Source organism: Osmia lignaria, chromosome 13 (assembly GCF_051020975.1).
Source record: "Osmia lignaria lignaria isolate PbOS001 chromosome 13, iyOsmLign1, whole genome shotgun sequence".
NCBI lineage: Eukaryota > Metazoa > Arthropoda > Insecta > Hymenoptera > Megachilidae > Osmia > Osmia lignaria.
The window spans coordinates 4,007,455-4,024,340 of record NC_135044.1 but is presented as its reverse complement, the minus strand read 5'-3'; the positions used below and the strand labels follow the sequence as shown (position 1 = coordinate 4,024,340).

The window sequence follows — 16,886 nt, the reverse complement described above, 5'->3', positions numbered from 1 at the left end:
TTGAATAGTTTTCGCACCAAGGAACGAGATAACTCATGCACCGATATTTTTCATTCAAGCTTTTCATTTTTAACACAATAAAACGTACGGTCAGCCGTGTTTTTTCAACTGGACTATGGTCTTTCAGACAGGAAATCAGGTTTGTAGAGAAAATATAGGAAACGAAATATAAAGGCAAAGGAATTAATACGTTGAATTTAATTAAAAAAAATTATGATTATACAAATTTTCTTATTTTCCTATTCTTACGATGAAGAAAATTTTTTAAATACCTTCGTGACTTTTATAATATAGTTCTTTGAAATTCGTTTGAAAAGGCATTAATAAAGAATTTATTTGAGAGAATGTACAATTAAAGGATGATAGGAAAACTATTTTTCAAGAACAACATGAATTGTCTTTGTTCTCGTAGCAAATTAAGATTAACGTTAATTAAGACCGACTAAACGAACCCGTACAGAAGGATGTTTAAAAATAAGAGAGACCCTCTTTAGAACATCGCACGGCAATTTCAATGCTTTGTGCATAAGTTGAGCGGAGGTGAACAATGGCGTTCTCTCGGCTGCATTATTAAGAACACTTGGACGAATCTAACCGGAATAGTTGGCGCGAACTTCGAAAGTTCGATACAATCGAGTGCGGTACTGCGGGCGTCGATGCGGTCAACTTGCCGCGTTAACAAAGACATTCCCCCTCGAAACTTATTCGAAAGTCGTTGGCGAAGGTGGTAAACCGTGATTAGCGGTGACCTGACGTAAATCTTGGAGCGTAACTAGTTCACCGGTTTAGAAAATGTCTTTTCCGATATACACACTCTACCTCCTCCAAGACCTTAGCTCCCAAAATTCATTTTCATTAGAGCTCTCTCGCTATATTGCCGGTTAAGCGAATTTCCCAGACACACGTTTCATATAACTTTTTATTTTACGTTGAGGATGATTACGCATCGAAACTCTTTCGCTGTGCAATATTTCCAAAGACGAAAAAGTAGGAGGAAGAATAAGGAATGTCCTAAGGCGACGAGAAGCGTTTCTCGCGAGCTGAAACTCTTTCGAAACGTTTCTCGTCTATTTTTCCCAGATTTTTTTTTTTCTCTTTTTTCCTCTAAACGCCTACGGCCACGTGTACCCAGCACAAACAACGACAACGATCCTCGGTGGTCAACTGGTTTCCACGCTTTACGGAAAAGACGCGAGGCGACGACCGGTTCACCGGAAGATAAGTGACGCCCTAGCGACGACGCTCTCGTTTCGCGTGAAATATTAAAGGCTCGTCTGCGAGTAACGTCCTCCAGACGAGGGATGCGATATCCAGAGGGCGCTCGTTTCAATCGCGGATAAGGGAAACGCCTCCTCGCTTCCGGTATAACCGATATCCCCGTGCTTCTGCAACACCGGAGGAAGGAACACTGGTAATCTCGTCCTTTGATACCGCGCGACGCCCAGGAAATCGTCTCGAATTGATCCATAGCGCAAGGGAAAAACGATCCGACGGGAATTTTATAAACGACTACATAATTCTCGTAATTCACTGTCGCAAATATAATTAGTTTTATGAATTTTCGAGCAACGGTAATGAAATGAAAATACACCGTATCGCCATATTGAAAGGGTAGACAGTAAATAAAATAAATTCATAGGATTTATTTAACGATTTATATTAATTCACTAATTATAATCACGTTTCGAACCGTACCATTTATTCGTCATATACATACATGCTTTTATGATATTTGAATTGACTGCATTATTTATTGAGAATAATTTGAAAATTAATCCGATCAATAGATCGCTCTCGTTGCAGAGTCATTTGTTTAACTTAACCATTGATAAATTCAATTTATTCCGTGTAGAAAAATTCTTTTACGGTCGAAACGTTGCAGGCAAACGTCCATAGGATCGGTCTACGCGTGCTTCCCGACGTGTACTCTACGTGAACCATAAACTTTTGATGTTGTATCCATCATAAATGCATGTGTACGTTCTCGGGACGTATTACTACGTGGGCTTAGAGGAGCGTAGTAACGCGACAGGACGTGAACATTTGAAATCACGCGGATGGAACACGTGGTGACCCCGTAGCGTGTCTGTAAAACGACACGGGGTTCACGTAGCCGACCCCGCGGAGTCTACGTGCCTGGAAAAAAGAACGGGCAATGGGAAGAACGTGGAAACAAGGAGGGAAAAAGGAAATAAGGATACGAGGGACGGGAAACTGATACGAGAGTTCGATCGACAGAAAGTCGGCCAGGAAACTATATCACCTTTCCACGGATAAATATTTTATGAGATTCAATCCGCTTGCTTTCTTTGCCCCTGCTCTCTTCTTCCTTGTTCTCCTTTTGTCCCGTCGTGTGAGAGACAGTAAGACCGGAAGTTTCAAACGTGCCGGTTGAACTGAGGGAGGAAAGAAACACGGAAGAAATGGAAAATGTTTTTTCGACAAACGATCCGATCTGCCTATTTAAATTGAAAAATTTATGGGACTTTGGAAGTGACGGTAATGGCCTTGTCTTTAGCCCTTCCATCGAAAGTTGAATACCGTTTTCTTGGATTTGAACATGATTTATTATTCCTCGAACAATTTACATTTTTTACATATTTTCGATGTGATCTTTGAAAACATGTTACATACGGGAATGTAATTTGTAAAGTCCAAGGTAGGGAGCAGGATTAATTGAAAACGTGGTATCTTTGGAAACAAAGTTCATGGAGGATCGAGTCATCCGTAAGTTATTAACCGGTTGTAATCGAGGTTGAAAAGCGACACGAGAACGTCCAGTCGATCCTTTTTCGTTTCCCTTGTCCATTATCGTCCCCGTGGGATAGAGAGAAAGGGAAATGGGAGAAAACGCGAAGCGTGTTACGGTAAATCTTTCTTCTAGCTAGAAAAGTATCCCGAAAAGAGTAATAAATGCTGGCCATGCAGCCGTTCGCTGTTCCTTTACTGCTAGAAAATTGGACCTGAAAGAACATTGGCTACGTAATTACATGTTTCTGAAAGAAACGAAAAGGAAAATGCGGAAAACAAGGGTCCATCTACGGGGCTGTTTCCGTGGAAAATAAAGTTTCTAGGGTGGATGCAATTTTCCTTATCGATTTTATATTATCGCTCGTACAATGACGGTGAAAATTTTATCTAACTCTTGGAAAATTGAATTCCGTCAATTTTCTCTATTCTAACGTATAAATTACCATGATGAATCCTCGGGTAAAATTTTGTTTTAATTAATTTGCTCGCGATATGAATGCTGAAATTTCAACTTTTACGCGGAGAGGGAAATAGAAATCATTAGTAATTTGAAAGCACCGGTATTTGAAAATTCATACGTGTCCGACGACACTCCGAGTGTCAAGTAATTAATTTACATTGGCGAATGGTAACGTAGCTCGAGTATCCTCGCAATGATCGTCACAGAACGACCGCAATGTTTAAGCAAGAAACTGCATGCTACTCGACGATTACGTGTAATGCTCTTAAAATCACATGGGAGTTGTGATAATCGCAAAAACAATGAGGCTCGCTAAAAGCCAGCTTTTGTGGTTTGCCAACAATTCGTAAGACCGCCAGGAGTGGTTGCTTGGCACCGCAAACTGTTAAGTCCTGTTACATTGTATGAACAAAACAAAATATTTGGCTGGAAGGAACTTCTTTCGCGACCACTTAACCGGCGAGAAAAATTCATGTTTCTTAATTTTATTTCCCGAGGAAGATATTCTAACCATAAGCGTTTAATGGTATATAAAATCTTCTTCCATTTCCTTAGTAATTCGATTAGTTATTGAAAATTAGTCGTTTCACGTGGTGCCTGAATCGAGGCTGTCAATCATTTCTGTTGCATCTGAAAACGATTAAAATTGCAATTTTTACTAAAAGTGCAAGCGTCAACAGAAATGCTAGAAATAGAAGAAACGATGACTCGATTTTTCACAAACCCGTACAATAATTGATCGGTAAATTCGGATAGCATTCCCGTGTTCCAACGAATGGTTCAATTGAAAAGCTTCCATCAAAATGTCGAATTAACAGGAGGGGGGTGAAAAATCTTCGCTGGGATATATAAGATCGTTAGAGATGGTTGGTAAAGCGTTCCTGGTCGCGTGTACTACTCGTCCGCCAGTTTTCAATTATCGCCACTTACCGGCGGAAATTCATTCTCGTTATGAAATACGAGCCACGAGCGTCAACTGCGCTCACCGCGGCCGCGTTTCCTGTCAGCCGTCATCGAGGCGAACGACAACTTCGTCGTCGTATATTCCCGTAATGCAATCGAGTCGAATCAGCGAAGCGTGAAAACGCGAGCGAGCCGGCGAGTGGATCGTTTCAGCTCGAGCCAACGATAAAACGCTCGAAGCCCAGGGACAGTTGTAGACGGTCCAGCCAGACCGGATGTAATATTCGGCTGCTCGTTTCTGTCGTAATTGTGTCCCGATATGCCGCTGCTCGATGCTACACTTCAGTTCGACAATTTTGTACGGTTAACGCTTTGTTGATCCCTAAAGTTACGTCGCGCTTTGTGGACTAAGGGGATGTAACTAGAGTAGAAAATCTGACACGATTTCGTCCGAGAAATGTACCGCAAAACGAGACTTATGGCCACGACCATCCCTTTCAAATGGGATGGACTAGGTTTCTTAGCTTTATTATTATTAACAATGTCGAATTTTTAGTATCTTGTATTTTGAATGATTTTACGAGGGAATCATAGAATTTTTCATTTTAGAAAATTTTAAATCTTAGAATTAGAAGCCAATAAATTTCCACCAACAATTTTCTCTCCATTTCCCGAAGTCTCAATATCTCGATGGAAGTTTTCTTTCAACGTCGAGTGGAATTCTATTTCTCTAGTTTACAAACGAGTATATTTCGTTAGTTCTGAACTCGAGCATTTTGCCAATTTATAAGTCGCAACATATGATCTTTCGTAGGGAACAAGCGCACAGGGGAAACTGGCTGGCTGCATCGCTCGGGAATGTCCGAATTTCCTTTTGCTCTTTCAGAACGTTGAAAACGGAGGGTTTACGCGAGTTTCGCCGAGTCGTCTCAACGGAGATTTTTCAACGTGTTTCTTTACGGCGATGAAGGTAGTGGTTTTTGACGTTGTAAGCTGGTTTGACCTCTTTTCCATCGTACGGATGGGATCAGGCACGTTGTGTACCTCTTCCTCTGCGCGCAACGAAAATATGATTTCGAATATTCTACCTTCGTTTCTTTATTAAATTGAAGACGTTCGATCGGCTGCACCGTCTCGTTTGTTTGAGCTTAGAATTTCTATGTTTTATAAATTCATAAATTCGAAGTATAAAATATGTTAAAATAAATCCGTTCAAAAGCTGTTCATTTGACGCGTTACAACATGACAACCCTTGCAAATATAACCCTGCTAATTAATGCCGACAATTAATAACAACATGCGGCGGTCATTGACGCGGCACTGTCGAACGATAGACCGGTTAAACGGATCGAGAGTTTAAACAAAGTAATTAAGCAACGTTCATTGAACCTTTGTTGATCAACTTTTACCCTACCAGCACCGCTTCGATAATTAATTTCCCGCGAAATCAGTGGCGTTCTTTCGTTATCGGACAACGCGAAACTTTTCCCTTTTTCCCCTCAAAAAAGTGCAATACAAAATATTCAATATTTCAATCCTCAAACAATGTTATTTTCCATCCTGGTGCAAATTGATGATCATGCAAAAATACACAAGAAATAATCAAATAAAGGTAGCAATCACTGAGTTGCATTTTTGATACTGATTCACCGATTCGATGAACAATATTTGGAAATAAAATGTTGACTGTTTATGTTTATGTTTGTCGTTGTCAAGAGAACATTGTCGAAGTAGACAGAAATAAATATTTGAGTTGACGAACGAAATGGAATTTTTTGGTAATACAAGCTCGGATAAAGATCCCAGTTATTATCGAAGCAGGAGTGGAATTCTAAGTAGTTTCGGATGAAAGCTTAGTCAGGTGAACATTCGTGGTCGCCGTATTTCGTGGATTTAAATCAACGCGACACTCGATATCTTTGTGTGCAGCCAGCTGTATAACTCGGCTGATAAAACGACGATCAAGATGCTGTGTGCTCGAGAGCGTATCGTATTGCGAAATTTCTTCCCTAGGAGATGGCATTCTTGCTAGAAGTTGTCAAACGCACGCCGAAAAGGGCAAAACATCCCTCTTCGAAGTGGCTGATACGTTGTCAGAGCACTCACGGGTATTTCGATCATCTTATCGATCGACGTGTCTCTCGTTTCCTTTCGGGAAAGCTTCTCAAAATGTTCTCCGCTGCAATCGCGTGTCAGGATAAATTTATAAGGAAGAAAATTTTGTTAATTCTATCTAATAGAAATTAAAAATATTTGAAAACTATAATTCCCTTGATCGTATCTTTTTTTTTTTTCAATCATCCTGTAGTCGTTTGAAGCGAAAGGGTTGAGAATTTGTTTACGCGAAGAAGTATGCAAAAAATTAATTTGCACGATGTAAGTTCGAATACCGTCGTTCGCTAATGATACCCGATACGGACCATGTCTGGCATAGCTCCTTCTCGTAGGTACATTCTGCTCCACATATTTCCACGGTAAGGATGAAATACTCGCGCGTCCCATCGTTAACCCTCGGAATATTGAGTATGTAATCGGGAACGTGGCCGGGGAATTCGAGCTTCATGAAATCTTCCCCGGAACTTCATTTCACTCGGTGGCTGCGTTTACGTGGTTGCCGAGAAAAACCTTGCTCTACTGTTGCTCAGAATCCTGATGAATCTGCCGGCGCTGTCAGTTATATCTTTGCATTAATTAAACGTGGGAATTTGTTAAAATTACATGGGTTCAATTCTGTTGGTGGTATTCTGTTGCTTGTCGAACTGTTTTGATTAACTTACCAAGTCAAATTTTGCAAAAAGATGATAAAAGTTTGTAAAGTTTCAAGAAGTTTCATATTTATTAGTTATCAAGGTTCTGTTACTTTTAAATAAGCGTGTGAAATATAAAAATTTGTATTAAATTCTTTGAAATTAGGAGAAAACAGTGTGTCAAGTAGTATAACCCAGAAATTAGTCAGACGAGGATTCTGTGACAAGTAGTATAAGCCAGAAATTGGTCAGACGGCGAAGAATAATCGAATTTATTATTAAAAGGAAGAGTCCAGGCGTCATGTATTTTACAGATAAACCGTTAATGATGAAAATCTTGTTAATTGATTTTCTATCAACAAAATTTCGTGCGTTACTTTCCCAATTACATCGTCGAGAAAACGTTTGACGCTTTCGGTCACGGTTCATGCAGTTAACTGACGTCGATTGCATTTACACGATAGACAACGTGCGATAATAACAACAATAACAGAACAATCACGTAGCAGGTTGAAAATTAATTACGTCAAAACAGCGTACACGCGCGTTTCTACCCTTTGAAGCGGACCCGGTGAAGCGCGAACGGCGAACGGTGTCAAACTTGCTGAAAATTAATTCAAACTATCAGCCAAAGTTTCCGTGCACGCGTTACACCCCCGGCTCACCCGGAAGTACAAGTATTATTTACGAACGTAACCCGTTTCAAAGACGGTTCCGATGAAATCTCGTGAAATCGATAAGCTGACCAAGAAGAAAAGCTGATACCTCGAAGAGCAACAAAAAGCCGAGAATGAAACAAGAACAAGAAGCTGCAGGGATATTTAGTCACTTCAGCACGTGCTCGCGTCTGACCCAAATTCTCCATCAATTAACCCCGGAATATATTTGATCAACGAACGCCTATCTGAAACTGGTATTTCATCAAAATCCATACAGAACAACAGCAAAACAAAAGACTAAATTTTTCCACTGTTGTTGATAAAACACTAATATTTGTTTCCAGCACTACGTCATACTAAAAATCCGTTCGTGTCTCAATTTCGTAACATTCTCTGTTAGGTTTTTTTTTCTCTTTTCATACGTAACCAGTTGAAAAATGAAACACAAACGAAATGAACGGAAAATAATAACCGTTCGAACGATACATTTTCGAAGGAAGAAATGAACCGCGTAACGAGTACCAACCATTTAATACACTTATTAACTATTCTCACGGTGAAGAGCCAATTGGACTTTGTTTCAACGTAACTGCTTCTGCTTTCGAATATTCATTCGCCATTGAATAATGCGAATACCCCAGAGGCTGAAATTCGGGGTTGAATGAGTTTAATTATAATACGCGAGCAATACATGGCTGAGCTTCGACAAATGACGAATACTGTGCACAATCGCATTATTTTTCGATAAACTAATATCTCATAACCGTGTTGTGCTTTTCTTTTCATTTTCGGAATTATTATTCATCCGGACGATAATGTTTGGAGATTTTCTGAGTAATAATTTTAGTTACGTCAATGTGGCAGGAAGATTATCGAGCGACAAGTTATCAAGTGTCTACTGTATTTTAATTAATACAGTATCTGACAATCTATGTATTTCACACACGACGTATCTGTATTATTTCGATCCTTTTAGAAGGACAGCAAGAAAGGAAATCCGAAAGCCGCTTTTTTTTTCCTATAGAACAAATTGAATCTTCGATAAATCCTAGCATCCCGTCGATCATTCACGGAAATCCGCTTAAAACGTTCGACGAGGAATCAGGCTCGATTAAAAGGCCACGCCCTGGAACATGTTAATTCTTCGTTCGGCAGCATTAAACACAGTATTGTTTGACGTGGATCGTTGAAATACGAGGCATCATCATCGAACGATTACTCGCGATTTACACGCGTCAATGTTTCGCCTCTCTTTCTACTATTGTTTCACTTTACTCTCCTATACTTTTCTCCTCTCTTTTCATTTCTAGCTCGAACGAACGATACAGATTGTCGAGCATGTCTTAATACGATGAAATATCGCGGACCAGCTTTCGAACGGGACACTGTCGCCGTATCCATAACGAATCGGTGAATATAAATCGCAAATATTTGTATGTAGAACGTTTGAAACGTTCACTGGCGATTATGTTATATACGAGTGTAAGGATATTATCGAGCACAGGTGTTGTTACCTTTCTTCGTCGAGTTACAAACAAACAAATTAAAAATTTCAACAATTGCAATAAACAAAAGATTGCGATATTAGGTAAATGTCGAAAAATAATCAACGTTATAACTCATTAGCTGACTGTCATTTCGCAGAAAGAGAAAAACGAATAGTTGATCGCAAACAGTAAATTTCTCTATCCTCGTTGGACGATCGAAAAGCAATCAATCCAATGCAATTGTGTCGTTCAAATTCGTCGAACGTAAACAAAAAAAGATACACGCGTAGCTTAATTATCAATTTTCCACTGGATCATAGAAACATTCTTTTTTTTTTTTGCACGCGACACATATCGCCACTTGCAAATCCCACGTTCTAACAAACGACATTTTTAGACCGAACAATTTCGGATGCCACCTGTATCCCTTTCGAATAAAACCCAGTGATATGAACCACCTTTTTCTCTCTCTTTCGACCATCCCGTCCCCATTGCGCCCAGAATTAAATTCGAGGCAGGTCCGAGCGGACGATTTTCACCGGAACAATTAAATTTACCAGTAACAAGATTATCAAGTCGGATGGTGTTTATTTTTTTTTGTAGAAACAACGTAACGAAATACACAGAATGTTATAACGCGGAATGATTCGTCGTGCGAAAATAAGTTGTGAAAAAGTTTTAATTGAAAATCTTTTACGAGTTTATCATCGACTAAAGTTCCATTAACTTATTAAAATCTATTTAATAGTTTCCCGAAATTGAACACTGACTTACGTGATAATTAACTCGTCAAATAATCACCCGACCTATTAATCCTGATATAAATCATTTTCCTATATTACCCCTGTCCTATTTCGCGGCTTCATTTCGATCGTCCGAAAATTCCCTAATCCTGTGCCAATCAACCGTCCCCATTAGCCTGAATAACGCGTTTCCATACTGTGCACCATTTATCACCAACGACGAACGACAAATATTCATCAGACCAAAAAACGTGACACCGTGAACCAACATTGTTCGTAAATGCTAAAGATCACCACCTTTGATATTTTTCGTATTAACGTACAGAACTCTAATGACGGACGTAAATTTAAAAAGTTCATTTAAATAGAGTACGAAGATTGTATCGTGGAGAAAAAATTAGGAAAAGAATGTTTCATCAAGTGCCTTCTAATAGACTGGTCTGCATTAGTAGGGTAAATGGTTGATCTATACTACTGGCACGAACCCAGTAGACTTCAAACTGAATTTGCATTGGAAGAGCAAATTGTAAAATATACTATCATTAATTAGTACAATTTCTGCTATCTTCGAGCCCACTTTTCGTTGACACAGTAGATGGTAGAGTGCAGTAAAAAAAAAAAAGAAATGTATTAGACGGACCTGAAAGAGAATGTGTCAGGAGTCAGCGTCCACCCTCTGTTTCAAACGTAACGGGCAGCCAGGGTTCCGTGCATGACGGATCGATCAGAAGGGAGGAAAAAAAAGGCAATTCCCGTTCACCGGGAAGAGGGAGCAATAATCTCTGGTCGCGATTGCTGATTCGAGGCACGGCGCACCGATCGAACGCCATTTCAAAGGGTAAATCCGATTCGGCGGTCGGCTGTCCGCAGCGGTGGCGGATCATAAATAAACGCTTGCCGTGGCACGGATACCCTGGTGCCGGTTTGTCATCCGTGGAGGTCATCCCGTAGTTCTGACAAAGCGTTCGTCGCCATTTTAAAAATGCACGTCACGTAGGAAGCGAGCATCGCGCGACCCGTATATGTACATGTCTTTGGTACGACTTGAAAGATCGACGGACGGTTCACGAAGGGGTTCATTAATTCACGATTTCTAGCTGATTGGATTTCATCCGGTCGCCGACGTGTTCCGTGTCACTGTGTATCCATCTTCTTCTGTGAATCGTGCATCACAAGGAGTCGAATGACGGACCGATGGACGAAAGTCCTGGATCATTGGTATTCGTTGATCTTCGAAGGATAATTAAGCAGCTTGCATGGAATAATAAATTTGAGAGTTAAGAATAGTTTTCTGATATTTTTAAACAGGATGAATTTTTTCTACGTTTCATATCTGTCTTTGCATCGTTCTATTTTCTGTTTAATATCATTTGTTTTTTATTCAACGTTTCCATGGACGTTTCACGAACGATATTTCAGTTTAATTAAAATCCAGGTAATGAAGCTTGGTTTTACACGATTACGCTTTATGAACTTCTAGTCGCGGCATAATGAACTCGGTACCATTATTATTATCATCAGCTTTTTGCTTAATCAGTCCGTTTCTCGCTTGAAACATTTCAATTTAGAAATTGTGTTCCTTTTCCCATGGAAAGCTGTTCATTTTCAGTCTCGAGTCGTTCGTCGAAGAAAATTAATCTTCTCAACGTCGTATTATTCTAAGGGTACCAAGACGTTCGTGAAACTGTAAAATGATTTAATTATTTGTGAAAATAAGAACCATGATATCTTTTAGATTTTCGTGCAGAATCCGAGAAAATATCACGCGAGAAGACGAGGAATCGTCTGAATTTCCGATAGAGAAATCGTCCAACAGCCGAGTGTCAGGAAACTTCTAAAATACTCTTGGTATCGGTGTGCAGCTATCAATTTCTCACTAACACTCGCTCGTCACTCGGTACAGGATAAAACAGTCTAAAGCAGTTGGAGGTCAATAACTCAAACTCGCCACTATCATCAGCGATATTTTATTAGCGCACACGTGACACAGAACTCCTAGCAATGTTTACAGACGCGGGGAAAGTCGAGAAGAAAATCGCCGGGAAAGCACGTAAATTGAACGATTGAAAGTTACGAATGAAGGTAAATATAAATAGGTGAAATAGCTGATATTTCGTACAGCTGTTCAAGATGACGGTATTTTTATTTGAAGGAAAATTGATTAAGTAATAAATATTAACTTTGAATTGTACATCAAGCCACCTAGTTCCTGAATAAACAATCTTGGGAGGGTGCTGGACGTTATTAGCAGAACAATGCCTATTTTCCAGGAAATTACGTAACAGACCATAATTAGATATTTCCAGCGATCTCCATTTGGGAGTGGTGCTAAAGGAGACCATTAATAACGTAGATCCAACGGAGGGATAATCTGCGAGCGGAATTGGAGGATCGGTACAGGGTTGAAACGCCTCGACCCTTCAGAGATTCAACGCGTAACCGTACTGTTGCCCTTCTATTTCAGACAAATGATCATGCGTTCGCCAAACGGCTGGCAACCGTACAGAGATTCAGCAGATACACTCTGTCTCTGGATGCTTTGATCGTGATACGGAAATCGTCTTCTTACAGATGCACGACGCGCTTGTCAACGGGCATGCATATTGCACGCTATGAAACGTAAACGTGCATCCTTGAGACAATGATACAATGCCGTCTGTATGCTCCGGCTGGAATTACACTGACATTTCGCTGGCAATGATCGAGGGATTCGTAGGACAGTCCGGCTAGGGTCAAACAGAACGAATCGATTATTCATCATTACCAGTGGTAAACTTGAAGCTTGGAATTTCATTCTTGAGAATTATTTGAAAAATTATTCAACTGATATTTATCTCCATAATTATGAAAATTTCTAATTCAGTAGGTACTTAAAATTCGTTTCCTTTTTTTCTTTTATTTCTTCGAACTTGGTCATATGCAATATTCTGACCAGTTATCCGGCTAATTTTGCAGCAGACTGTTCATTCGCCTCGATTATTGTTCCAATAATTCTCATATATAACGTTTTGCTATTCAATTCACGAATTACTATCTCCATAATATTGGACGATTGTTCTATCTTTGAGAATTTCCAGCCAGTGTATTACTTGCATTTACATGCGTATCGCATTATCTTGACGTAATACTGTATGGTCCCTGCCATATGGTGCATTATTAGTACAATATACTCCGAATTATTTGCATACGCAAGACCGTAGCCTCTAACTCGTTCCTTATTAAAACACGTTACGCTGATACGAACATTTTCCCAATCTCCAATTTAACATTCTTTCTCACTGATTTATCCCTCTAATTTGGTTGGTAACAATGCATACTCGGAATTACATAAGGCAATTAAGAAATATGGGTCATTATTCAAATTCAGATTTTCTAAAATATTGATTTTTACGTATTAATTACTGCATACCGCTTTTTTCAATTAACCCACCTTCAATTTGACGGGGTATAAGTTCGCTTTGATAGAGTTGGCAATAAAAAACCGATAAAATTGCAGTCCACGATCGAGCGTTTCATCTCTCTCGTTCTTTATCAAGGGCTTAAAGTAAACTGAGATCGGCAAACAGGATCTGGACAATTACGATTGAAAGATAGCGAGGGAATCGGAAGTCGCGTCCGGTACTCGTGAATTCTGGCCACGATCATCCCTCTAAGAAAGTTTTCTCGATCCCCAAAGGCTTTCTTCGACGTCCTTAGTTGATCCTCCGGCCTTTATCCAGGACGCGGCTTTATTAGAGGGAAAACAAATATCGAGCACGTGACACAGCGTGCGAAACAGAAAGCCTCGCCGTTGCTTATTATGCGCTCGTTAAATAGCGTGCCATCGTGGATACGGCATTATCCAGGTCAACGGTTGCAGAGAGGAACCGTGCTTAATACACTTAATAAAGCTCGTGACACGAGACTGATACGTTGCATCAGAGGATGCGTGTCCTCCGCGAATTGTGAATTATTAAAGGACCACCGTCCCTCGTGTTTCGTCGAATGAGAGGATTAATCTCTTCCCTTATAATTACATATCGAGCCACACATTCCTGATGTTACTTATACTTCAAAGTTGACAGAAATCGGACTCCTATTTAGAATGCAATTAAATGATAAATTTGATCAACACTGTCGACAATCGTTATTAATTTTATTTTGGATTTTCTTCCAATTGGAGTGATTTGAAAGAATAAGATCCCTTTTAATATTCTGATCTACTTCGAAGGATTTTGATCACTCGAATTGATAGAAATTTATTACAAATTCCTTGGAATCTCTGTTATTTAATCAGCCCATCGATCTAAGTCGTTAAGAACGTTAATGAAATTTAATCGGCACCCATTTATCCGTTAATCCTTTCACGATCATCGAAGCATCCTTCGTGCCCTATAAATTAATTCTCGCACATCACTGCTCTCTGTCGTAGTACTAGGCGTTACATTAACTCGATTACGTCTACCACGTCGTCGGGGAGGATCTCAACGAGTGAAAATCACCGACTTCGCCCTAATACCTGTGTATGTTCGCGAAACTTTGCTGGGTGGAAAATTCTGCCACGTAGCTCGAGACTCGGGCACAACCCAACAAAGCTCGGAATCGAGGAAATCGCTACGCTTCGTACACGTTTCGAGTAATTGCGTGCCGTGAAGTTGCAAGGAATATAGGTGCGCGAGAATCTCGGAGCTTCGAAAATTTTCAACGGCAAGCTCAACTATTTTCCACGACAGAACGTATCGCGCAGAGATGGAGGATACCTGTGTTTGATTTAATTAATCGTTTCAAGTTTTCGTGGACTTATTAAGGTTTTATGACGGTGTACAAACAGCTGCCCCTTGTTATTTGGGAATATTATTTCCGTGGGACGGAAGGAAAGCAGAGGAAGTAGAATTTGCTAATTGTATTTGAAGAGTGTTGTGAAAGATCAGTTTGATAAGACGAATTAATTAAAATTGATTGCGAGGATAAACTGTACTTTAAAGAAGGCTCGGTTGAGCAACGAAAGAAAAATCATCTGCCATTTCTATTTCTATTTCTATTTCGAGAATGAATAAAATAATTTTAATGAAACACACCGGTGAAGGTTCGCAGATGTTCCATTTTTGAATCTGCTCCCTTGAGCAATCGATGGAAGAATAAAGGAAAATGTAGCGCCGAAAACAGACGGAATATCAAACCAGAATTCTTGTGCGGAAGATTTAAGATGAGCTCGTGCCCATCTTGAAGCTCTGGGAATTCGTGAAAGCAGTTGAGAAAAATTCTTCGCCGACCCGAATGTGTCGTAACGCGCCGTGCGACAATATATCGGGAAGAGAAAATTTTTTGTCAGAAACGGTTGACATCTCCGAGTGAAAATCGGACGGAATACCTGAGAATAATATTCCGTGACTAAAAAAGAGATATTCGAGAATTTACAAGGACTGAAAAATTATTTCAATCGTTCTCTGGGGAACTGCAGTGGGTTAAGAGCGATTCGCAACAAATTCGAAGAAATGCGGATATTGGAATACCTAGGTCTTCCCGGCGAAATTGTCGAGGAAGAATGAAAAAGTAATTTACTCGAAAACGTTTGACGGATATTGAAAAATCTTCTGATTTGGTTGCCTTGGATTATTCTTTTTATCAGAATCGAGTCTCAAAATTTGGATTTTCTTTTTTCTTCTCATAATGTAATTTATTTATCTTGAACTGTACAAATCGCAATTTAATTTTCCATATTTTTCATACGATTAATATACAGAAACACAATTCTTATTAATGCAACAATTTACAACCAGTCAAACTCTTCCATTGCCAATTTCCATTCGTATTTCCATCGGTTGTCGCTAATTGCGCCAAGCCGTTTGAATATTTATGTTTCGACCGTACTTACGAACGAAAATTTGTCCCTACAAATAGGAACAACGTGAATACGTAATAACCGTTTGAAACGCGATAATGATCGACGATACAGGTTACTCAAATAACGAAAGTCAAGCGTAACGAACAGCCGCACAGAATTGTGGAGGATTAATAAATACATCGTCGGTAATCGTTCGAAACGTACGGTTCATCAACGAGAGTCATCGTCAACCGTGCTCGAACACGGCCAACTTTTAAATACGCTCGTTAATTATTATTAATTGCCGTGTATCGGACAGTAAACGGATCATTTTCTGCCGTGAATCGATGACACACGTGTCACTGTTGCTTTTTATTTTTTAACCGGTAATCGTTGTTTCATGAAGAAATTTTGGTATATTGAAATTATAATCTATTTAAATTTAATACGGGTAATCGATTCTTTATTTTCTCATACGTTACCTCAAATAATTGAAAAGATTCAATTTGAACTTACTAATATTGTTTTATACAAAAATAAAAAGGACGGGCAATATACACTTTAATTTCACAAGGTATTCTATTTTATTCCGAGAATTAATTAACACCAAATTTTTCTACGAAACGTATGATATCTCGTTTAATTGATAATTAATTAATTAATAAGTTATGCTAATAACGTAGAGTATTAAATCGAAAATTTCAAATCTGAAAATTAAACCATCATTTTCGCTATGGTAATTAAAGTTCTAATTGTAATGATCTTTTTTATCCATGAAAGTGCAGCTGGTATATTTTTCAACGGTCTCCTTTCAGTTTTCAGCAAAATGAAAAATATCAGTTGCAACTTTCGTTCCATTTTCCAGGTGCAACATCTGCAGACTTCAAAGTTTCGTCGAAAAGCACGAAATTCAAAAAAGGATGTCAATTATCAAAGTAACGTTAAGCATATTTGAACGTTCAGATTATATGAAATAATTTTTGCAAATAATTTCCCTTTTACGAAAGCAATTCGAAAGCTGTGTAGCTGGAATTTGGTGTAGAGAGAGTGAGGCCACCCTCGCCTCCTCCTGGTGTGACCTAGTAATCCATATCGTTTTAAAGGCGTTGCAGAGATATAAAATCTCTTGAAAACGATATCGAGCTAAGGGTTTAAAACTTTAAACGTAAGTGAAAGATGAGAGCAAAAGAGAATAGCGATATTATGGATTTATTAATAACAACTGTTGCCTTTAAAAAAGGTATATCGCTAACAAGATGTAAAATTAGTCATTTTTGTATAACTGTCCTTTTTCCCGAAAGCTGTCGCCAAAGCTAGCAAGTTTGAAAAAGAT

At 39.2% G+C, this 16,886-nt stretch overlaps 1 protein-coding gene across 6 annotated transcripts in view; it reads left to right on the top strand.

Annotated features, from left to right (window-relative positions):
• The window catches only part of sns (sticks and stones), a 202,086-nt gene that overhangs the window by 156,618 nt on the left and 28,582 nt on the right, over window positions 1-16,886 (top strand). The window lies entirely within an intron of this gene.